This window comes from Leptonychotes weddellii, chromosome 8 (genome assembly GCF_054177405.1).
Source record: "Leptonychotes weddellii isolate Sample4059 chromosome 8, ASM5417740v2, whole genome shotgun sequence".
Taxonomy (NCBI): Eukaryota; Metazoa; Chordata; class Mammalia; order Carnivora; family Phocidae; genus Leptonychotes; species Leptonychotes weddellii.
In genome coordinates, this window is record NC_138376.1 from 62,703,571 (window position 1) to 62,728,722 (window position 25,152).

Genomic DNA, 25,152 nt, shown 5'->3' on the forward strand with positions numbered 1-25,152 from the left:
ATATCTGAGAGGAGGGCGATGGATCTGTGGTATGCACAACTGCTTAGGTGTAGAGACGAAGGGAAGAGGTGATAAAGCTGGTTCCTGGTGATTGGGTAACTAGTGTGAGAATGAGACACCACTGTGGTTAATAGCATTGCCTCAGGGACAATATGGCCTGAGTTCGAATCTCAACTTTGCCACTCCTAACTATGTAACCTTTAGCAGATAACCTAATCTCTCTGTGCCTCAGTTTCTTCATCTGTAAAATGGGAATTTTATTAATAATATTACCTCTTAAGAAAGAGGACCAACTAAGTAGATGAGCATAAAGTACCGAGAATTATGCCTGACACATAGAAAGTACTATAGAAGTGTTTATCACCTGTATTTTAGGAAAGGAACAAGTTTTTGTTTTGTTTTGTTTTGTTTTAAAGGAACAAGTTTTAAAGGGAAAGAGAGTGAGTTCAGTTTTAGGGATTTTGGTATTGGAAATCCATGTGAAGACATCCAATAGTTGGATGATATATTCATCTGGAGTTCCAGAGAAAGGGCTTGCCCAGAGGTATAGATATTTTAAAATTTTGGCATATGAATAAATCTGATTAAAAACATGATGATGAAGTCAACAGAAGGAAGGAAATAATGAAGATTAGGGTAGAGATAAATGAAAGAGAGGATAGAAGAACAATAGAAAAGAAATCAACAAAACCAAGAGTTGGTTTTTTGGAGAAATCAACAAAAATTGGTTAACTCTTACCTAGACTGAGAAAAAAAGAAAGAAGACTCAAATAGCTAAAATTAGAAACAGGAGATATTACAACTGATGTCACAGAATAAGAAGGATTATAAGAGACTACTAAGAATAATTATATGCCAACAAATTGGATAACCTGGAGTTAATAGATAAATTCCTAGAAATATATAACCTACCAAGACTGAATCATGAAGCAATAAATCTGGACAGACCTGTAACAAGTGAGGAGACTGAAGCAATAAAAGAAAACCTCCCTACAAATAAAAGTCCAGGACCAGAGGGCTTCACTGAGGAATTCTACCAAACATTTAAAGAAGAGTTAACATCAATCCTTCTCAGTCTCTTCCAAAGACTCAAAAAGGGGGAAACACTCCCCAACTCATTCTATGAGGCCTCATTGCCCTGATGCCCAAAACAGATGAGGACAAAGCTAGGAAACTATAAAAACCAATCTCCCTGATGAATCCAAACTACTATTAAACAAAACTCAATAGCACATTAAAAGGATCATAGAGCATGACCAAATGGGATTTATACATGGGATATAAGGATAATTCAACATGAAAATCAATCAATGTAATACACAAGATTAACAAAACACGAGGGATAAAACCACATAATCATCTCAATTGATCCAGAGAAGGCATTTGACAAAATTCAACACCCTTTCATGATGAACTTTCAATAAACTAGGAATAGAAGGAAAGTACCTCAACATAATAAATGCCACACATGATAAGCCCACAGCAATCATACTCAGTGAGGAGATTTATTTTTAAGATTTATTTATGTATTTGAGAGAGAGAGAGTGTGTGTGTATATGTGTGTGAGAGCTGGGCAGGGGCAGAAGGAGAGGAAGAGCTTTCAAGCAGACTCCTTGTTGAGCATGGAGCCTGATGCAGGGCTCAGTCTCACAACCCCGAGATCATGACCTGAGCAGAGATCATGACCTGAGCAGAAATCAAGAGTCTGATGCTTAACTGAGCCAACCAGGAGGAGATATTTAAAGCTTTTCCTCTAAGATCAGAAATAATGCAAGGATGCTCACATTCACCACTACTATTCAACATAGTACTGGAAGTTCTGGCCAGAGCAATTAGACAGGAAAAGGAAATACAAAGCATATAAATTGAAAAAGGAGAAGTAAAATGATCTCTGTTCACAGCTGACATTATCTTGCATGCAGAAAACCCTAAAGATTCCACCAAAAAGTTGTTAGAACTAATTTAAAAATTCAGCAAAGTTGCAGGATACCGAACCAACACCTGAAAATAAAGTGTGATTTTATACACTAACAATGACCATTCTGAAAAGGAAATTAAGAAAATGATCTCATTTACTATAGCACCAAAATTGATAAAATACTTAGGAATAAACTTAACCAAGTAGGAGACATTGAAAATTATAAAACATTGCTAGGTAAAAGAAATAAAAGAAGATATAAATGGAAAGACATACTATGTTTGTGGATTGAAAGACTTAATATTGTTAAAATGTCCATACTACCCCAAATGATCTGCAGATTCAGTACAAACCCTATCAAAATCCTAACAGCATTTTTTGCATAAATGGAAAAAAAAGTCCTAAAAATCACATGGAATCTCAAAGGTTCCTGAATAGCCAAAACAATCTTGACAAAAAAGAAGAGTTGGAGGCCTCACCCTCTCTGATTTCAAAACATACTACAAAACAATAATAATTAAGATGGTATGGTATTGGCATAAAGATAAATTTACAGACCAATGGAACAGAACAGAGAGCCCCGAAAGAAATGCAAGCATATATGGCCAAATGATTTTAGACAAGGGTGCCAAGATTAAACAAAGGGGGAAAGACCGTCTCCTCAATAAATGGTACTGGGAAAACTGTATATCCACATGCAAAGAATGAAGTTGAACTTTTGCTTTATACTGCATACAAAAATTAACTCAAAATGGATTAAAGACCTAAATGTAAGTCTAAAACTATTAAACTCACAGAAGAAAACACAGAGAAAAAGCTTCATGATATACTGGATTTGGCACTGACATCTTGCATATGACACCAAAATCACAGGCAACAAAATAAAAAACAGACAAATGGGACTATACCAAACATTAAAACCTCTGCATGCCAAAGGAAACAGTCAACAGCATAAAAAGGCAGTCTATGGAATGGTAGAAGGTATTGGCAAATCATATATCTGGTAAGGAGTTAATATCCAGAATATATAAGGAACTTCTACAACTCAGCAATGAAAAAACCAAATAACCCAAATGAAAAATGGGGAAAGGACTTGAATAGACATTTCTCCAAAGAAAATATACAAATGGCCAACAATTACATTCAAAGATGCTCGATATCACTAATCATAGGAAAATTCAAATTCAAACCAGAACTAGATATAACCTCATACCCATCACAACGACCACTATCAAAAGAACAGAAAATAACAAGTATTGGAGAAGGTATGGAGAAATTGGAACTCTTGTCCACTGTTGGTGGGAATACAAAATGGTGCAGTCATTATGGAAAACAGTATGAAGATTCCTCTAAAATTTAAAAATATAATTACCATATGATCCAGCAATTTCACTTTTCGGTATGTATCCAAAAAAAAAAAAACAGAACGGGATCTCAAAGAGATATTTGCATGCTTATATTCATTGCAGTATCAGTCACAATGGCAAAAGGCTAAAGTAAACCAAATGTCCATTGGCAGATGACTGGATAAAACATGGTATATACACATAACAGAATATTGTGAAGCCTTACGAAAGAATAAGATAAAAAAGAAAGTTTTGTCACATGCTACAACATCAATGAACCAGTTACTAAAGGAGAAATACCGTATGATTCCATTCATATGAAGTATCTGAGGTAGTCAAAATCAAAGAAACAGAAAGTAGAGATGTGGTTACCAAGGGCTAGGGGAAGGGGCAATTAGTGTTTAGTAGGTACAGAGATTTAGTGTTGCAAGATGAAACAGTTACTGTTGCACAACAATGTAAATGTACTTAATACTCCTGAACTGTACACTTACAAATGGTTAAGATGGCAAATTTAATGTTATATCTTGTTGGGTTTTTTTAACTATAACCGAAAAAAAGTTAAAAAAAAACAAATGGGAGGTGGGATCAAATTCCTTAGGAAACACATTGAGAATGAGGACAGCAGGCCAAGGATGGAACAGAGATTCCTCTGAGATCTTTTAGTATCCTTTGGGAATGTGTTGGGAGTGGGTGAACACCATACATAATGATCAAGAAAGCCTGCTTCTGACCTCCTGCTATACACGTTCTTTTCTTTCTAGAAGAGTTGGGGATCTCAACAGTGGATTATTTTCAAACCTGAATGTTATTATTGGACGGATTTCAATAAGAGCAATTAGCAGATAAAGGAAATGAAATTTTAAAAGTGCTGTAGGTAGAGCTCAAGCAGCATTACTGATAGGCCAGCTGAGAAATGTGAAAGCCGGGCCATCTAGGTGGTTCAGTCAGTTGAGCCTCCGACTCTTGGTTTTGGCTCAGGTCATGATCTCAGGGTTGTGGGATGGAGCCCTGAGCTGGGCTCCACGCTCAGCATGGAGTCTCCTTGGGATTCTCTCTTTCTCCCTCTGCCCCTCCCCCCACTCACACACGCATGTTCTTTCTCCCTCTCTCTCTCTCAAATAAATTAATTAATTAAAAAAAAAAGGAAATGAAAAAGCCAGCTCTGGAAAGTGAAGATCTAAGAACTCACGTGGAACTAAAGTCACTTTGGAAATGTCTGCTGACTGTGCAGTGAAGTCGGAACAAAGTAAAGTTAGGAGAGTCTGAAGTCAGTGGGGAAATTAAGGTTAGCAACATAGTACTATGGTGCTAGATTTTCTAAACCAAGGTTGGGACACAGGTCTGAGACAGGGCAAAAGGTTTTAAGCCACAGCTATGGTAGAAAATCTAGGCTATGTGGTAGGCCTTCTTACAGCCCTCCTTCTTGAATATTCAGCATGTTAAACTACCTTCAGGTATTCTGAAAAAAAAGAAAAGCCACCATGAGTAAGATGTCACAGGCAAGTTGTGAGAGGGGTGACCAGAGAAAGAGGTGACAGGTAGGAAGAGGTAGCATTTGAATTTAATCCTAAACAAATGAGTTGACTCGGGACCGTATCTACACCTCCTTTCCCACAGCTCATACCTCCAGTGGCCCAGTGGGATGATGTGGTATCCTAGTATCTTCGTAGATGATTTTCAGTAGCAGGACTGGAGGAGAGAACATAAGCTTCTTTTTACACACAGGGCCCTGCTCTGTGGGACATCAATTTAGCTCCTTTACAGGCCCTAAATTCATCAGCAAAACATTAGTTAAACCTTCAATTCAAACATTATGGCTAAGAAGGAATGGGGGTGGGTAACCCAGGCCCTAAATAATAGAGACCAGATTCTAAGTAATACCAGTGACTGTATGTATTTACATCTGTTCCTGAGGAGGTAAGTAATACACATACTTCCTACAGCTGAGGACTTGATGTTATACCATTTGGATTATAAATAGTGTCTCTCCATGGGGCAGCTTTAAAATAAAAGAAACTCTTCTCCCTCCCACAAAGTTTTATTATTGGCCTAAGAACCCCATCTCCCTCTGTCTCTCTCTTTCTCTCTCTCTCACGCACACACACTCACAAGTGCAGTCACTTAAAAATTAAACTAACATGCCTTTTTAATGGGGAAGTCAGTTGTTCTAAGTGCTTGAAGCTGGTAAAGGTGAAAGGAAACATTGGCTCCGATCACCCGGGGCTCCATTAAGCTATATCTTCCCCAGGACACTTGATCTTGAGTCCATCTTCCCCAAAGAAATGCCATTTGCTTTCTCACCAAGATCTCTAAAAAAAAAAACAAAACAAAACCAAAACCCAATAGTAATCATGCATTCATCTCTCCAGGCTCTTGAACACACATTTAATTAAGAGCTCTTTCTGATAAGGGTTCAGATATGAGCATGTCACCTGGGCCATCCCAGCCTCCATGCATTAGTAGCACAACTCTGCAAATAAACAAAGCTTTGAGTTCCTGGGGAAAAAATGCAGCTTACACAGCACTTAGGAGTGCTCAAAGGGCCTCTGTTCCTTCTCCATACTAATGTGGTTTCACAAGAAGACCAAGATTATTTTATTGCCCCAGGATGCCAGGAAATTTTCATTTGGCTCCCTCAGATCTTTGGGATAAAAGTGGGACAGTAAGGAAAAGAATTCCCTTTGCTGTCTTAGATTTCTGTTCTCCAGGAAAATATGTTATGTTTTCTAAGATCACATACTCTGCCGTTTATTTTTAGCTTTGGTAGCTGTATTATTTTACATCCCCCAGTCCCTATTTTTTTCAAAGGAATATCTGCCCCCTCTGTTCCTTCCTGTTTTGGATCATTTCATGGGATTCCATCGTTGGCTAAAATATAGGTGGTGTCTTTCACACATCTTAGGCTTATGGACTGATGTAGACACGAAGTACACAGGTATTTCCTAAGTAGAAATTATAATTAAAAACTAACAAAGTAAGTACACTTTCTAGTATACCCTGAAACAGCTCATACTAGACATTTTTGAGGTGTAGACTGTGAGAATAAGGTCGAAGTTACCCATTTGGTAGCTTCTGAGAAAGGGGTTCCTTGACCACCCGTTCTGACTCTGTACTCGCCCTGCCTCTCTCACCTTCCCTCTGCTTCATTTTTCTTCAGAGCACTCAACACCTCACATTGTATTTGTTTATTTATTGTCTGTCTCCACTAGAATGGAATCATCATAAATGAAAGGGTTGGGTTTTAACTCTGCTATACTTTTGGTCGCTCTAGAACCCTATGATGAATGAACACATGACCCTAGGGTAGGGAGGAGTACCCTATTTGTTATTTAAAGAAAACTGAGTTCTGGGCTCCTGGGTGGCTCAGTCCTTAAGGTCTGCCTTCGGCTCAGGTCATGATCCCAGGGTCCTGGGATGGAGCCCTGCATCGGGCTCCCCGCTTGGCGGGAAGCCTGCTTCTCCCTCTCCCACTCCCCCTGCTTGTGTTCCCTCTCTCACTGTCTCTGTCAAATAAATAAATAAAATCTTTAAAAAAAAATAAAGAAAACTGAATGCTGACTTTCAACCTTAAATTGGCTTCAAAAACTCTATTATTCCATTTCTTAGGCTCTCATCTTGAGTCATTCTGGCTCAGCTTTGCAATAAAATATTTCACAAATTCCACAAGCAATGAGAAAGAAGAAAAAATCTGTAACCTCACTTTTATTCCTGAAGTGAGAGAAAGTAGCCCCTCCCCACCCATGAGGAGCGGGGGCTCTAGCGTTAAGTATCTCACGTCCATGGACTGGGTTCTCTGTACTTTTCATATCCTGGCACCCGGTGCTTCACTTTGTTTCTCTGGCTTTTTCTGCAATTCTGCAGGAATATCTGCTATTGTAAAGTAGATCAGCACTTGGCAAAACTAGAATCCAAAGCTTTCTACCATTTGTGAAATTAAAAATGTTATAAATATATCCAAAATGGGAAATAAAAATATAACAACATTGCCACATTGAATGCATTTGGGAAGCATATGGGGGTACAAGTAACAAATCATAATAAAGTTCACATATATATTTTTTCATACACATTGTCCTCCTGACTTAGCAGGTAGTACCTCTCCTCTTCAGCTCTGTTCCCCAAAGGCCCAAATGAAAAATTCACTTGCACACCAAATAAACATTTTCTATAGGGAGATATATAATAAATCTTATTAAAAGGAAATTTCTACTAACCTGATTTCCTTCCTGATTGCTCTCAAAGATTTTTTTCATATGCTTTTGACCATAAATTTAATAAATTGCTTTCTTGACTTGGAAAATTTGCTCTTCAAATATTTGAATTTTATTGCTTCTCCATCATGTGGTTGGCAGCTCCATTTATATCGCTTAGTGGGATGTTCACAACTAACTTAAGAAGTAGATGCCACTTACCAAATGAAGGATTCTAAAATTGAGAGAGGTTAAGTTAGACACTCAAAGTCACACAGAAAGCAAGAGTGGGAACCAGAATTCAAACCTAGGTCATCTTGACTTTAAATCCTATGTTCCTCCCCCTCTCTGCTAAACCTATCATCGGACCTTCCACATAGTCATCTTATTTATTTATTATCTTATTTGGGGCAGGGGCATCCCTACATGTTTAGTTAAAAGAGCACTGGACTAAGAGAGAAAGTATTCTTTAGGACTTGGTTTTCTTACCTGTCAAATTTACAAGGAGGGTTTCCATGTTTCTTTCAATCCTGAAATTCTGTGCTAATACAATAATCTTAATTAGAATCAATAAGAATAAAATATAATTTTAAAATATAAGTGGTTCAGTGCTAGGAATCTATATTTGAAGCTCTTCCATTATTCAAAAGGAAGGAAGATATTAAAACATTAAATTTTGGCAAATTTTCATATCAAATATGGTCATAAGTTTAAATCTGGGTTAAAATATTTTTTAAAATTTAATTCATCTGAAGTCAGGATATTTACAACTGCACAACGCTACACACACACACACACACACACACACACACACACATGAACAGTTTGACTGGATGTTCCTGATTTTTACTGTTTCCTGCAAGGCCCAAAGTAATCCCAAGCAAGGCTTTAGGAAAGGCTGCAAACACTGTCACTCCTGTGAAGGGGCACAGTGTGCCTGACAGGTCACATGACCAGGACACCACCGCCCCCCCACCCCCAGCACAAGCACCACCACCCTGGGGTTCTGAGGTGGGGGGGAACCTCATACAGCATCTGCAAGGCCACCCCCTGGTTGCCATTTTGTTCTTCAAAGTTTGACAAACAACCACCCTTCCCCACCAACTCCCCACACTTTAAAACTGGTGAAGAGGGGGCTGTGTCTTATTCAAAGTAAAGAGACCTGTTCCAAAACCTTCCTAATCATTAATCTATGGTAAAATGTAGGTTTCATACCACAGTCTCATTTTCATTTTGAGGCTAATGTTCCCTGATATGCAGTTCTTCTTTTCCCTTTGAATGGTCTCTATTATTTTTTAATGCCCTTTGACTGCCCTGTTCTATAAATCACATTGGTGCTTTCTTTCTTTTAATCATGTTTATATACATTAGAATGTTTTCCACTAAATGTATACATATCCGTTACAGCTTTCTTAAAGTACTAACAATCTCTTAAAGCACTAGTAACCCAAAGTACAGACATCTAATGGCATTATATTAAGCCAAGTTAAAAAAAAAAGTTGAAACACATTTTGAATACATTTTCTTTGAGAACGTTACTATTTTTGTCTACTGGAACTTTCATTTTTGAGGGGAGTGGTGGAAGAAAACTCTCAGCAGAGTTTTACCATAAACATAGCTATATGGAGACAATGTGTAGTACAAGGAATGAGAAAAACAGGAGAACTGTTTCATTGGCAAGATACATAAATTAGGATCTGGATGTGCCAAGATAACCCTGACATTGTGAAATCTGACATTCAGAATTGTGAAAATCTCAATGCACCACTCAAATGTTTAAAGATGGTCCTCACTTTCAAAGAGTGTCTACCCAAGTTGTATCTTTCATCCAAAAATTCTACTATCTAAATATTCCCGAGACTTTGAAATGGAAATTGTCTCCATAAAGCAGTATTTTTTTAAGGGGGGAGGCCAAAAATCTCAGGGAAAAAGAAATGTCCCTTAAAAATCTGTATAAAAGACAATGAAACTCCAAATTGAAATATCCTATGCATTTGATGTTTAAAGCCAGTCATGTTTTGCTTATATATTTTAATGAAATGATCTTTTTGTTTTAAAGATTTTATTTATTTATTCGACAGAGAGAGACACAGCGAGAGACGGAACACAATCAGGGGGAGTGGGAGAGGGAGAAGGAGAAGCAGGCTTCCTGCCGAGCAGAGAGCCTGATGCGGGGCTCGATCCCAGGACCCTGGGATCATGACCTGAGCCAAAGGCAGACACTTAATGACTGAGCCACCCAGGCGCCCTTTAATGAAATGATCTTAAGTCAGGATGCAGTGTTTATCTCATGATTCTTTTAAAAAATTAAGTCCGTAAGTAGAGTCAGAGAGGTTCATTGAACAGGTGAACAAAGTACATCTGAGACAAATAATCCCATCTACTGAATATAGCCTGTCCTTTCTAATGTTATTGGTGAAGAAAACCTACATAAAAAAATACAATAGTGGGCAGGTTAAACATTTGAATGCTAGCTTCATTTTAAAATGACCACAAATGGAGATGTCATTGATACAAATGTCCCTGTGTGTGCATTATGTGTGCACGCGCATGCGCACACGCACATGCACACACATACACACATCTTCCAACCTTGCCAGATTTACCTATGGTCTGGAGGGTCAGATTTTCATCAGGTTATGGAATTAAGCCTAAACTTACTTTCTCATGTTAAGCATTTGTTCTGACATATGTTTTTTTTCCTTCCAACTTTGTCAGATTTTTTTATTCCATGTTTATAGGACAGCTTTGACTCTGCACTAAACCATGCCACTAACACGTTACTTAATCTAACTGGCACATTGTAAAATTTTACACATGCGCTCATCCAGATAATTACACAATTAATTTTCACTTAGTTCAACTGAAACGGGGATAATGAAATTTCCACTGGTGTACTGTTACGTCCAGGGGCCAAGGGTCAGTTTCCTGTTTGGATAAGGGTGAGTTTAAAGAGGATTTCTGACAGTCTCCTTACTTCAACTGGTTCTAAAAACACTGCAATGGAATTTCAATTTACAGCTCAGTTCAACGAAAGGAGCAGATGTTGGGAGTGTGCCACTGCATGCAAGAGCGTCCTTCTACACAGGTGTGCAAAGGAAACCATCAGCTCTTGCTTTAAAGACATGTCTCTACTACCTTCCATTCTGGAGTGAAAGACTGGCTGACAGACACTTGGAATTCATTTTCCCCTGAAGATTTAGACATCTGATATTAAAGCAAAGGTCTCAGTTCCTACTGCCTTTAATTCCAAAGGAAAATAGTAGAATCTCCATGACTAAATTGTCCTCGAGTGTAGATACTTGAAATCATATTCTTGTGAAATGTCTTCACAGAGCAAAAGTGGCCCAAGATCTAGGTTGTCCTGGTGGTAAAAGGGAAGACATTTTACTTTGAAAGAAAGTGTAAACCTTAATCTTTCCTTGAAGGTTTGCTTGTTTTGCTGTAATTTCACGGTTTAAGTGTCTTATCCTTAGTGCCAGTTGGGTATTTTATAAATAGCAGTGAAAGCTGCCCAACAAGAAAATTCTTTTTGCTGAAGAATCAGATATATTGCTGAAACTCTACATGTGGTCGAAAGAGGACTGGACGCTAACACAAGTCAGCTTTATGTGAAATCACTATGAATATAAAATGTTCATTGTGCGTTGAGTGATAAAAATGCCTGACCAGAGTTATATCTGTTAATTAATAAAGCCAATGTAGGTGCTGTTTTGATGTCTATTCCTGTCTAGGTTAACAGCAGGAGTGGAGAATTGGTTTTATAGCTGAATCTAAATGCCACGAACATTGATTGCCACATGAAGGGAGAGGGTGAAATGTTTACCTCTATAGATAATAAAGAAAATTACTAAAGGGAACTTTGGTTAGATCTTTGGTTAGAAGGGAGAGGGTGAAATGTTTACCTCCATAGATAATAAAGAAAATTTCTAAAGGGAACTTGAGGCTAGACAGCTCCATAATGAGGAAGTGCAGAGAGCAATAAAAGGGAACTATAGAAAGTACAGTATGTTACTCTTAATAGCCAAATACGTTTCTTATAACTGCACTGGAAAATTCATATGTTAAAACTCAAGAAAAAGAGGTTTTAGTAGTAGCATATAGATTCCACACTATCCAAAGAAATAATTTAACCTTCTAAAATAAATGAACCTTGCATAGGTCTAAAATAATTTAGGAGGAAAGACCTGACACTTACGGGTATTAGTTTACAAAAATGTGTCCAGGTAGAGTATGTATTTCTCTTTCACGTGCAAGGTCATGAGCTGGACTCTGCTCTTCCTCCAACATCCCCGGTATGCTTTGCCTTCAGGTCTTGCCGCTGGCTACTTCCTGTGCGTGCAATCCTTGTGCTCCAGACACCTACTAGATGAACTCTCTTACTTCTTCCAAGAGTTTTCCCAAATCTACCTTTTCAATGAAGTCGACCCCAACCATCCTGACTCCAAATCGCAATTCACACTGTCCTGCCCCCTCCTTTGGCCCCAGCTGTTCCAGATCCCCCTTTACCCTGATCTACTTTTCTTTCTTCATAACTCTTACCACATTCAAACATACTATAGAATTTACATGTTTATTACACAGCTATTGTTTATTGTACTCCCATGGAATATAAGCACCAGGATGGCAGGGATCTTTGTTTTGTTCACTGCCATAGCCCAAGGACCTCAGATGGTGCTTGCTGGGTGTTCAGTGAATATACTGAATGACTGGATAAGTAAATAAGCTTTATGAAGCTAGGTGCTACTTCTCTTTTACTTCTTTCTGCAATCATGGCAACTAACATGGTCCTTAATAAGTATGAGAGGCATCTTCTTTATTATGGCACGAATGAATGAACAGCCGGGTGTAGTCACTGTGCTTTTTATATGATGGAGATCCAGAGCATTCTGGGAAGGCTAGCCTCTCTAAGACCAGTGAGTGACAACCTCAAGCACATAGCATGAAGTAGGAAACAACTTTCCAATTGCAGTCAACTAATTATCTGGGTTAACAGAACACACAAGCCTGTCCTGCTTTTGACTCATTCCCATTGTGAACCAGTCACTCAATTTGCTTGGAGGTCACCATTTTGCACCCTCTTATTCTTGCAAACATTCAGAGAAGTAAATTGCATCTTTAATATATTTCCAAACATATTTTTACTCTATGGCAGATACTCTGGATCAGGAGACTATTTGTCTTGCTTCTAGTAGGACCAGACTTGGGAAGGCAACTTAACATAAATTATTAGACATACGTAATAAACTTCCATACTTTTAAGAAAAGCATCATAAAAACTTGGTTGCATTACAAAAACTTGGTTGCATTACAAAGGAACAGAGCGGACACATTTCTAGAAATAATAAGTTGCAACTCTGTCTTCCTTCTTTGGGAAAAATAAAAAAGCTTTTGCCTTGAGTGATCCTGAAGCATCCATTAGTGTTGTATGATACTTGGTCTGCTGCTGAACAAGTCACTGCTCGGCCTTGAGCAATAGTCACCGAAGCAGTACCTACGGACACATGGGGGAGCTCAGGGAGAGTTCGAGTATGTTAACTATCCATTTGAGGATGAAGAAGGAGCTCTTAAGATTTTTTTTTCTTGATGTGTAGAATACAACCATGCTACGGGTCACATTTTTAAATAAAATAAAGAACATGTGGCTTCTTGTAAGATTTTTCTAATTTGTCATATGGTTTTTACTGAGCTCGAGTTGGGTAACACCAATATGAAGTAAAATTAAAGAGGAAATGGATGTTTTTGATGCCTGTGTTCCACCTCACACCATCATCCCATGCGTGAATGCTTTGCATTTCCTAGCAATGACACCTCTCTAGAGAAGCTCAGGCCAAACTTGAGGCTAGACAGCTCCATAATGAGGAAGTGCAGAGAGCAATAAAAGTCATTCCTCCATTAGACTATGATTCTTAGCACTTCTGTTGTAAGTCCGAGCACTTCTCTCCCTCCACCACCTACCTCTTAGGAGATACAGGCATCTACTGCATTCATCTCTTCTTTCATCCACAAGTAAACCCAACCATGTTACCTTCATGCACTGTCTAGGTCCCAAACTCATAACCAGTTTCCCTGGCAAGATCCATCCAGAGAATGTTCAGCTGTTTGGCACCCACACTTTTCTCAATTAGTGTCCTGAGCACCAAAGTTCCCTTTCTCCATTCCCTAAATTCATTGAAATTTCTGAGATCACACATTCAATTTCCACTGACATTCCGTACTGTTAGCCAAGGTCCTCAGGGAATTTAGACGAGGGGAAAAACATCACTTATAAATGAACAGTGTTTTAGGATCTCTGTTCTTTATATATCATTGAAAACTGGGTGATGGATTTGCAATCCCCATGGCCTTTATCTGTCACTTCTTAATAGAATCACTACATTACTTCCATATGTTCGGTTATTACACTTCCTCCATTTCATTTTGGCCCTTCTCCATGCACTGTGACTGAGTATCTAGTGACTTTCCAATGGAATGTTGGGCACCTCACTGAAATTTGCCATGTGGCGCAGTAAGTTCCTCTTTGTTTGAGACTGTACCATCTCTACAATTAAAAATTTCTTTACTGAACAGAAACATATCTCCAATCTCTCTCTCTCTCTCCTTTTTTTGTCCTTAAGACACCAAAACATCAATTTAGTCAACTTGCTCATTTCCACCAAAGGCAATAATCAATAGTTTTTGAAATCACCCAGTGCCTGAGAACTAGCACAAGCAAAAACTCTCAAAACACCTTCCTCCTTATAGTAGGTTCAATGGTGCCCCCCCACCCCCCAAATTCATGCCTACCTGGAAGCTCAGAATGTGATTGTATTTGGAAATAGGGTATTGCAGATGTAATCAGTTAAGAATCAAGATGAGATTATACCAGATTAGGGTGGCCCTTAAATCCAATGGGTGTCCTTATAAGAGACAAAAAAGAGACACAGAGAAAAAGTGACAGAAAGATGGAGACAGAGACTGGGTGAGTGTCTGCAAGCCAAGGGGCACCAAAGATTGCCTACAAGCACAGAAGCTAGGAGAGAGGCATGGACTGTTTCTCCTTCAGAACCTCTAGAAGAAACCAAACCCTAGAAGGAAATGACAATTTGATTTTACTTAGGCCTCCAGAATAAATTTCTGTTGTAAACTACCTAGTTTGTGGTAATTCGTAATGGCAGCCACAGGAAACTGATATACCCCTCTACCTCCTTTCCTCCCTCCCTATATCTGATCAACAAACTCTGTCCCTCTTCTTACTTTGTTTCCACGTTGCTCAGAGTGCTTCTATTATCCTGGTAGCTGAAACCACATTTTAAAAGATGGGCAAGCTGGAGCTCATTCCGAGAAGAGTGAAGTCTGGATATGTGAGAAAGTTAAGGGAGATGCCTGGATGTTTTTGGAAAACTTGCTGTGTGAAAGGAGAATTCTCAATCTCACATGTTATAACTAAGGTAAAATATATTAAAACAACTTCCAAACAGTAAAATGACACATAAATGTTAGTTACGGTTATTATTTTTTTGAATTTTATTTATTTGTTTGAGAGAGAGCATAAGCAGGGGGAGCGGCAGAGGGAGAGGGAGAAGCAGGCTTCCCACTGAGCAGGGAGCCCGACATGGGACTCAATCTCAGGACCCTGGGATCATGACCTGAGCCGAAGGCAGACACTTAACTGACTGAGCCACCCAGGCGCCCCAGTTATGGTTATTATTGATCCAAAATGCCCTATTAGAAACTGTAAAAGCTAGGCATTTTAAAAATCACAGAACTTTTTTGTACAAAACTTTTTCATCAGTGAAACACATTTTCCCAACAAACCATGAAATACTCTTGCTGGAGGCACGTAGAGATGAGATGGCCATCAGCCAGATCATCTATAAATGTCTCAGGCATTAACTGGCTGAGAGATCTTGGGCAGGTGACCAAGACTCTCTGAATATGGAAAATAAAATATAATTATCAGTCATTTGGTGTGGTTGCTGCGAGGATATAAAGCACTTCCTGTGCTAGAAAGCAAAATACAAACAAAAGGGACTAAGGTTGCTTTTTACTTTAAATTTAAATGATTCTATATGACCTCATTTCCCCAAGGTCTCTTAGAATCTAATACCATTGCCTGCTGCCTTTATTGATAAGAACACAGAGGAGTTCCTAGGAATCTTTGTGGGGTCTTTACTCAGTCACTTGCTCTCCTGACAAGAATAAGTTCATTTAATGCCTCTTCAGGTGACCATTCTGTCTGTATGCTTGGTCCTGGAGACACCATGACCAGTACTTTTATCTGTCCCTGTACTAGGCTACTGCAAGCTAGCCTTCTTCTTTCATTAATTGGCTCTTGCATTTCTGTCTTTCTCACGTTTTAAAAATGATAAGCTAGAAGCATCTGCCTTCGGCTCAGGTCATGATCCCAGGGTCCTGGGATCGAGTCCCATATCAGGCTCCCTGCTCAGTGGAGAGTTTGCTTCTCCCTCTGCCCTTCACTCCCCCACTCGTGCTTGCTCTCTCTCTCTCTCACAAAAATAAATAAAATCTTTAGAAATAAAAAAATAAAAATGATAAGCTAATTATTCTTCTTACTACTTTACCATTGTTCAATATGTTGTCTAGGCTTGTAAGGGCTATTGTTTTTGACATTTTTTTAAATAAAGTATCCCAATTTCTTTACGTTTTCAGGTACTCTTCATTTGGCCTGGTTTTTAGTAAATGGACACTTGAAATTCAGGATGCTCTATGCTTTGTTTCTACAGTACTTCAAATTAGTGGAGTGTTTTTTTTTTCTTTTTCAGAATTTATAACTAACACATAAACAAAATCTCTAAAACCAGATGAAAATACATTGTTTATAATAAATTATAAAAATGAGAGGAGATAAACTAAATCAACTTTACATTTACCTTTAAGTGTATATATTTCAAACTATCCAAATGCCCCAGACTTCCTTTCATCTTTAACATTTAACTAATTCTATCAACTCAACTTTTTGAATAAAAATTCCTAATAAGAGACTCCATAGCACTTAATAATTAACCTCTGAGGGACCAGTATGTCTACTCTTCGAAATAGAAACTTTGTAATGCTCTTTTCTATCATTCTCCTACAAAAAGGAGGTCTTTCACGTTTCAAATATTGGTTTTTGTTGCTTCTACACATGGCAAATTAATTTGGCTTTTATAATGAGGTGGAATGTTTCAAATCTAAATTAACACCTTTGGCTTTACTCTGTGAGAAGACCTACTCATTACTCTCTAGTAACTTAATGGCTGTGCTATTCTATGAACCAAAATAGTTTAATGTAATCTGACATTTATGACTTCCACATAATATCAACTGCTAAAGTTTGAAAAGAGGTTTCTATTCAGAAAAAAACTCAAACTAATAAGCATGCACCCAATATTAAAATCGGGTCAGAGATCCTTTTCACTTTCATTACATATAATTTATGCCACTTGAATGTAGTTTAATAAGGTCGTAAAAATGCCAGTTGTGGTATCTCATAATACTTTTTATAAACTGGTTTTACAGTCTCTCCTTTGTTCCAAAGTTCAAAGTGACAATTGAAATGCACAGGTTGCTTAGGAGTTCTTGAAGTTTCTCCTGGAAAAACTTAATGGTGAATATATAAATTTTATATATACATGTGTGTATATATATATAAAATATATATTTATATATATGTGTATATATATGCACATATATATGATACATAGAATTTATGAATATTTATATAGGATATACATATAGAAAGGTTAAAAATATGTTATTTACTTAAGATACATTTTAAAAATATAAAACTGTTCTCCATAATCTTCATAATTTACTAAAAAGACATTCCTTTCTTCCAGGTGCATTTAAGTTGATACTTCTCAATTAAAAGGGGGAAAAAAAACCACCCCAGAATTCAAGAGAAGGCTGGTTTTACATTATTGCTCTGCTCCTGCCCTTTTGTTAAGATGAAATAAAAACTTCCCAATGCTTATTCCCCACTTGGTCCACGTCAAACAATACTCCGAGGTGCTCTTACAATGGTGCCATTGTTGGCTTTCCATGACTTCATTCACTTGCCGACCATTGCCTTACTTCCTGGCCGAAGTAAAGAAGGCTTTGCGAGCACTTTCCTTAAGTCATTTCAGAGGAGATAAATTAAATAATGATTGCAATGTAATATTGTGATAGTGCTAAAATATTTCCTTCAAGTTTCAACTTTGAGCACAAGTTTCCAATAATATATAATTTTTTATTTGTTAGCTCAAACTTTCGGTTTTATTAAAATCTACAGCTGCACTTGATATTTATGCTTTTGGTGACCAACCTTGATATATTCTAATAATATGGAGCTAAGACTTTTATATAAGAATACAAAAATGTTTCAAAAATTACTATTGAATCAAACATAGATATTCAACCCAATCTGCTTAAACACCATTGAATGAGAGCATAAGCAAGTGCTTTTAAACCAACATTAAAATTAGTTTTCATGCAGCTTGTTCTGTCTATCTGAAGTCTTACGTAGCTTATTTCTATAATCGGTTAAGAGAATTATTCTAGATGACCATTAGAAGAGGTTCCTATTCAGTATTCAACCATTCTATAGGTTTCAGTTAAATTGACACTTGGTGATTATGGAGCTACTCCTTAGGTATGCTTATCTCAGCCTGCTAAAAACAAAACAGTAGAGTATTTATATTGCTTTTGTCAGGGAGAAAAACACAAGGATTGCCATCAGAGCTGGGTTCAGTTCAATTATTGTATTTAGTTGTGTGACCTTGGACATGCCACGTAAGGTCTCTGAGCTTTACCCTTCTGTGAAATGAGACTAATTACAGCATTCTGTAAGATTAAAATCAAAAGAAGATGTACATTAAATGAAAACCAGAATGCGTATCATAAAAATAATACATTTTCATCATCATCATTATTAGAGGAAAGTGCACATCACATATTAAACAGTGAATGTGGTTTGCTTTTGTTCAATAAAGACCCTGGTTTCTCAAGTCAAACACTCCTGAATATATTGTCCAGGAAAGGCTCACTCTGGCATAACTGGGGCCTAGGAGCAAAGGCAACTGGAAGGAATCATCAAGAAATTACTAAGATTTGGGGCTAATAAGGCAAGACAACTTGACTCTGGGGAGAGGAATAGCAACCAGGGAACTCTGGTTCCAGGGCAGGATCAAGGCTAGGAACAGCGCATCATGACCAGGTGGATTAAGGACAAGAACCAATATTTCCATTTGTCCAGTTATGCTAAATACAGACTTTTCCTCCACCCTCAGTCATGTGAATCTGGATTTAAGAGACAGTCCTGATTTCACAGCAGTGCTGGTCTTGAATTTGAAGGAAGGAATGCACTCTTGCCAACTTCATATAAACTTTTGGTTGGGAACGCCTTCTTGTTTTACAGTAGTCAGCTAGTCTTCCAGTGGGGAATATAGAAAGAAACCCAGTAAATTTTCATGGGAAAATACACTTTGAGTTATTAGATGAAACCAAGACCAACAGTTATGTGAAATATATGATGTGCATTAAATAAAAACCATTTGTGCTTGCAAATCCTATGATTGAAAGGGAAGTTTTACTTGATTTTCAAGAAATAATTTTGTATCATTTCAGATATGGCTTTCTTCTTCCTTTGTGAAATAATCTCCATACTTGAAGTCATCATGGTACTCAATATTTTAGTTTTCATTCTCATTCTGTTCCTCCCTCCCTCTGAGGGATATAGGCACAAAAGAGAAGGAAACCTGGCTTTGAACCTGACTCAACACCACTGTTTTGAGTCTTGGTCATTACAGCATCAGGATACATAATCTACCATGATCACTACCACACTGAGTTGCCAAGCAACATCCTCAATATGGCTTTCAAAAGTTACACTCAGAGGCAGAAGGACCACTGTCAAGGCCCAACCTCAGCAACATTATTAGGGGCCTTCTGCCATATTATTATGTAACTTTCTGAAGTTACATAATAGCACACACAACACCTCCAAAGAGAAGAAGTTATTAGGTGAGTATGGTGAGGGCTAAGTGAGAGGAATTATTGTAAATATTGAATAGGCAGGATTGTAGTAAAGCAAAATCTGTGGCCCAGACAGGGTCCCTGGAAGTTGACTTGGCATTGCAAGAACTCAACAAGAAGGAAACAACCCTGTATGATTAGTGACCAGTTCAATAACCTCTTGCTGTTTTCAACTAGGCCTTGGTACCAGTTGCAACCACCTCATAGGGTAGAAGACTCTGAAGATATAGTGTTTTGATATGAAAACTGTCTGAAAATCCTTATCAGTAATTTCTAGACCCATGTTCAAGGAAGTTATTTGCTTGGTCTTCAAGGTTATCATGTTTGTGTTATTCCTTCAGTCATTCTGAGGTTCTTGTGTAAACACATGTTAAGAGCTTAGATGTCTAAGAGCTTAGATGTCATACACTGAAATCCTGGGCATTCCCCAGCTCCAAATGCCACAGTGCTAACGACAAAAATTTTGAGGAAGAATCACAAGATTCATCTCAGAAATCAGAAGCTTGACAGAAGTAGGTTCTTCCCTGTGCATCACCCAGTTTTCACTACCTGGCTCTGTTTGAGAGTCTCATTGTGTACCTACCTCACAACTGAGGAGTGAGGATGGAAATAAGAGATACTTGGGGGAAACCTTATTACTATGAATTTAATTCATTTGTGGCATGGAGGGTAGTATACCACAATTTAAACAGCTCTGGATTTAGAATCAGGGACATATGGGTCAAATCTGAGCTTTGACTCTTGCTAGATGGTACTCAGGCATGATAACTAATCTTTCTGAATCCTAATTTCTTTATCTGTAAAGTGGAGGAATATCTCATTAATTACCATGAGATGATGTATATAAGGCATCTGGTAGACAGTTCAGAGTAGATTTTCAACAATTTGTAACCACTTACCTCCTTTATCTGTAGGAGCTGAAATGTTACATGTTTCTTGTATGGTGCAGGGAAGAGTCTGTGCCTCATCAACTGCCCTAGCTTCCTCCCCACACAAAATTCTCTTATTCAGTCACCAAATACCTTTAAGTTAATTGCAGAAGTATTCACTACTTACATCTTTAAAAATTCATCCTAAGATTTCTTAGCTGGTTTCCCAAGCACTGATAGAGGCTCTCACACCCATACATTTCCCTTCAGTTATTAGAGCTTTAGCTAAGTCTTGCAATACTCTGGGGAAAAAAAGGACAAAACTATTAAAATCCAATCATGGGAAAATGACATAGACAACTAATCTAATCTGTTTTTTTTTTTCCCTACAGGAAATATTGACATAATGTCCATTCTTCCTTACATAAGACAACTCTCTGTCTTTAAAAGATTTCCAATTGTTTGAAGTCAAACAGAAAGTAGGCAGAAAAAAAAGACATTATCTAAAATATCTAAGCTTAAATCTGAAAAGCAATCCTAAGTACATGTTTATACAATACTTTAGAATAACAGACTCACAGAATTTTCCAGTTGACTGTTCTTTAAAGATAACGGAACATTTATTCATGTTTGTTGTTGCTATGACTTACTGTCAAAAACTATCCACTTGAGGGCGCCTGGGTGGCTCAGTCGTTAAGCGTCTGCCTTCGGCTCAGGTCATGATCCCAGGGTCCTGGGATGGAGTCCCATATCGGACTCCCTGCTCCGCGGGAAGCCTGCTTCTCCCTCTCCTACTCCCCCTGCTTGTGTTCCTGCTCTCACTATGTCTCTCTCTGTCAAATAAATAAATAAAATATTAAAAAAAAAAAAAACTATCCACTTGATTCAAAACGCTTATAAAACACAGTGGTACACCATAGCAAAAGCTTTCATACCCTCAACAAATGCATGAGCACTGAGAGAACTTCAGTGATAATCTCAGAATAGCTGAGCATCTCCTGTTAGGTCATTGAGTCATGATGGCTAATCCATTTTTAGGTAGAATTTGTATCATAACCTTTTTTATTCAAGCACTGAAATATTCTTGCCCCATGGAGAAAAATTTAACTGGGGTTTTATTAGCATAAGATCTAATACTAGATGTGGTAGACGATCTACAAAGATGGCCACCAACTTCCTCTTATCCCTGCTCATGCATGCCACTCCCACTTTCTCTCCCCTTCCATCTGGGCTGGTTTTGATCAAATGGATGCAGCAAAAGTGACTCTGTGCTACTTCTGGGCCTACATCTTAAGAGGCTTGGTAGCCTTTACTTTTTCTCACTCAGAAGCCTACCATCTTGTAAGAAAGTTCGGCTTCTTAATAAATAATGAGAAACCACACAGAAAGAGAGAGGCTATATAGAGGAGAAATGAAGGCCCTGCACTGATAACCAGCACCAAAGTCCCAGACATATCAGTGAGTCGTATTTGCTGTGCCAACCCAGATGAGCTCCCAAATGCATGCAGCTGCATGAGTGGTCTACCCCACACACATGGAGCTGAAAAACAACCCAGCTCAGCCCAGCCAATTCACAGAAAAGGAAATTTTGTTTGTTTTTTTGGTTTGTTTGGAGCCACTCAGTCTTGGTGTGTTTTGTCACACAGCAAAAGAACACTGGATATAACTCACCATTTAAATCAGGGAATGGATTGAAATTGGAGCTTTACATCTTGCAGTCTTAAATGTGGTAATCCTAGCAATAGCAAGCATCAGATCATTCATGCTCATTTTCCAGAGGGAAGATGATTTGACTGAATCATGTTGGTTTTTTTCTCACCATGACTTGCAGTGTTAGTCATATCCCCAACCTTTGCTGCAGCAACTCGTCATGACTCCAAGATTGCCAGTCAGGAGCTCCTCCAAGAGTAGGTCTGTTTTTCTTCAGTTAAGTTTTAAAAATGTATAGGCAGCAAATATGTATCACTACTGTATATCCCAACACTGGCATGCAGATTATCAGGCTGAAGAGATGTTGCCCTCCAGCAGATTTGTTGGAAGAGTTTGGCCAAGATTTCAAGTCACTCAAAAAAGCAGGGTTCTCACAGTGAACAATACTATGCACTCTAGCATGTGTACGCTACTCAGAATATTTTAAACATTAGAAAAAATTTCAGAACAAGGTGTCTAGTCAGGTGAGAGTTAGTGAGAGCCTGAATTGGGGTTATGATAGTGAGGGGCAAAAAGTAAGTTATAATGACACAGAGCTTAACAGCTCTTAGTACATGATAGGTGACAGATGTAAAGAGATAAACAAGAAGGAATTCTATATGCAAATATATATATGAATACAGTACAACATGTTACTTTCTTTTTGAGGGGAGACTAGCAGGCCTTCAGCAAACTATCTTTTATTGGCATAAAAACTCTTGTGAGTTAATCCTACCCTAAACTCCTGTGGTCTATAAGCACAAGTACTCTTAGAAGTGATTTTTTAAGTGCTTTCATTGGACCACTGGGCATATATATAGCAATCTGGATGAGAAGAGACACAGATTTTGGTTTTAGGTTGACCCAATGAAACCAAAACCAAAACCAACCCAAGCCAAAAATCCAAGATGGAGTTAATCAAGACCCATCAAGATGGTGGCCTGTACTACCAATTACACAGGCATTGAGAGCAGAGCAAAATTTACCATTGCCCAGCATCTTATGATTTCCAGCAACAACTTTTCTTGTAAAGTTCATATATGACTAAAATGTTTTCTATGAAAAGCAGCTAATCCTCTAGCAGTTTTCCAGAGTTTTCAGTCCCTATCAGAATGCTTGAAGAATTTCTTTCTTTTTCCACTTTTGGGCATTATCAAGGGTTGGATATTCTACTTGGCTCAGCCAGAGACAATACTCATAGTCACTGGGTTTTAGGCATATTTCCTGGGTGAATCCCATATTTTCCATTTCCATATTTTCCTCCTCACTATGGGAATATTCCAACATTATACACCATGTAAAAAACAACACAAACCAAAATCTTCCATGGTCTCTGAGACCACTCCAGTTGCCTCTCTCTCTCTCTCTCTCTCCCTTTTCTTGCAAACTTCTCCACATCCTTATACTACATTTGTTTCCTGGTTAACCCCAAGCTTACTTACATTCCCACCACTTCACTAAAGTTATTTTTGCTAAGGTTTCCAGTAACCCCTGTGTTGTTCAATCCGATGGACATTTTCAGTCCTCACCTTTCTTGAGTACTTCTTAGCTTTCAGAATAAGTTAACTCTTTCTTGGAGAACTTTTTGAACTTGGCTGTTGTTATGAGCTAAATGTTTGCATTCCCTACCAAATTAATAAGTTGAAGCCCTAACTGCATGTGATGTACTTGGAGATGGGGTCTTTGGGAGGTAATTAGAGTTAGATGAGATCATGCGGATAGGGCTCTTGTGAAGAAATTAATGTCCTTATAGGAAGAGACACCAGAGTTCTCCCTCTCCCCATGAGCATTAAGGCTCTACACATGAACTTTTTCTCACTCTATTCTTTTCCAAGATTTCTGTGGCTTAACACACACCAATATGATTTATTGCTTATATAGCTATTCACTCTGAATCAGATGGCTCCAGAGTCCAAGGCTCCTTCTACATTGTGGGCCTGCTATGTTTAGCGTGTGGTCTCCAAGGTCACTCCCATCCTCATCCCTCAATAAAAGGCTAGGCTCTCTATTATTTCCCTCTATAACATCCACTGTTATTGTCAATTACCATTCATCTTTCATCTGTCCACCTCACTGGACTGTGAACTCCACATGGACAGGAAATATGTCTCTCTCTAGTACGTCACCAGTACGTAGCACAATGCCAGGCACCTAACAGCAGTGGTAGAGTGGAGCCTCCTTGTGCTCATGAAAATGATGGTTAAATTACCAGGGATCTTGCAAGCCCCATTGTTAAATAGCCATTATTAAAAATAAAGTAAATTATATTTGAAGTAAAGGCAATAAATACTGAAAAGTCATCATTTCCTAGTTATTTTACTACATTTTATTATCTATGTTCTTGAGGTAATTTATGCCTATTGTATCTGAGGGAGAAATACTATATAATGGTGTGCCACCAAGTAAGGGTCTCATCCAACTCTGTGTTTGATGACTTCATGTTGATAGCTTGAAATTGATCATTGTAACAGTATTTACACCACAGAAATAGGCAAATGCTACAAATCAGGGCTCCCTTCCACCTGCACCCTGACAGTTATTAAACATTTACTAGCACACCACCCCTTAATAGGTACTCAACAACCACATGCTGAATGAATAAAAAATCCATTATTATTACAGACCTGCAGAGTATCCTCTGGCTTAGTATAACTTTATCAATAATCCAAGTAGTTCAAGTCAGAAATCTCTAATACATTCAGAGACTTTAGACAGAATTGTCATTTTAGCCTGAATCACATAGGGAATTTCCTTGTTGTTTTTTTTTTATTTATGGTGCATATATACCAGCCTTGGTTCTAGTATTTAAAGGTTATTATGTCAGTGTTTTCCAAGCATCCTGTCCTATAACGGCTTTCCCCAGTTATGTTTGTCAGCCTATCAGAGGTCAATAAAATTGATCAGGAAACAAGTATAGTCCAATTGTTTAGTGTTCAATGGGATCTACAAGAACTTGTCAGTTAGACAAGCAATTTGGAGTAGATCAATGTGCTCTTTGACACCCTCATTAATTCTGAATATTTTCTGATCTCTTGGGAGACCCTGGGGGTAGTAGAGTCAGAGCTATCATCATGGAAGGACCTTTCAGCTCTCTGGTCTCCTTTGAAACGAATACCATTTTGTACACACAATAGCAAAGT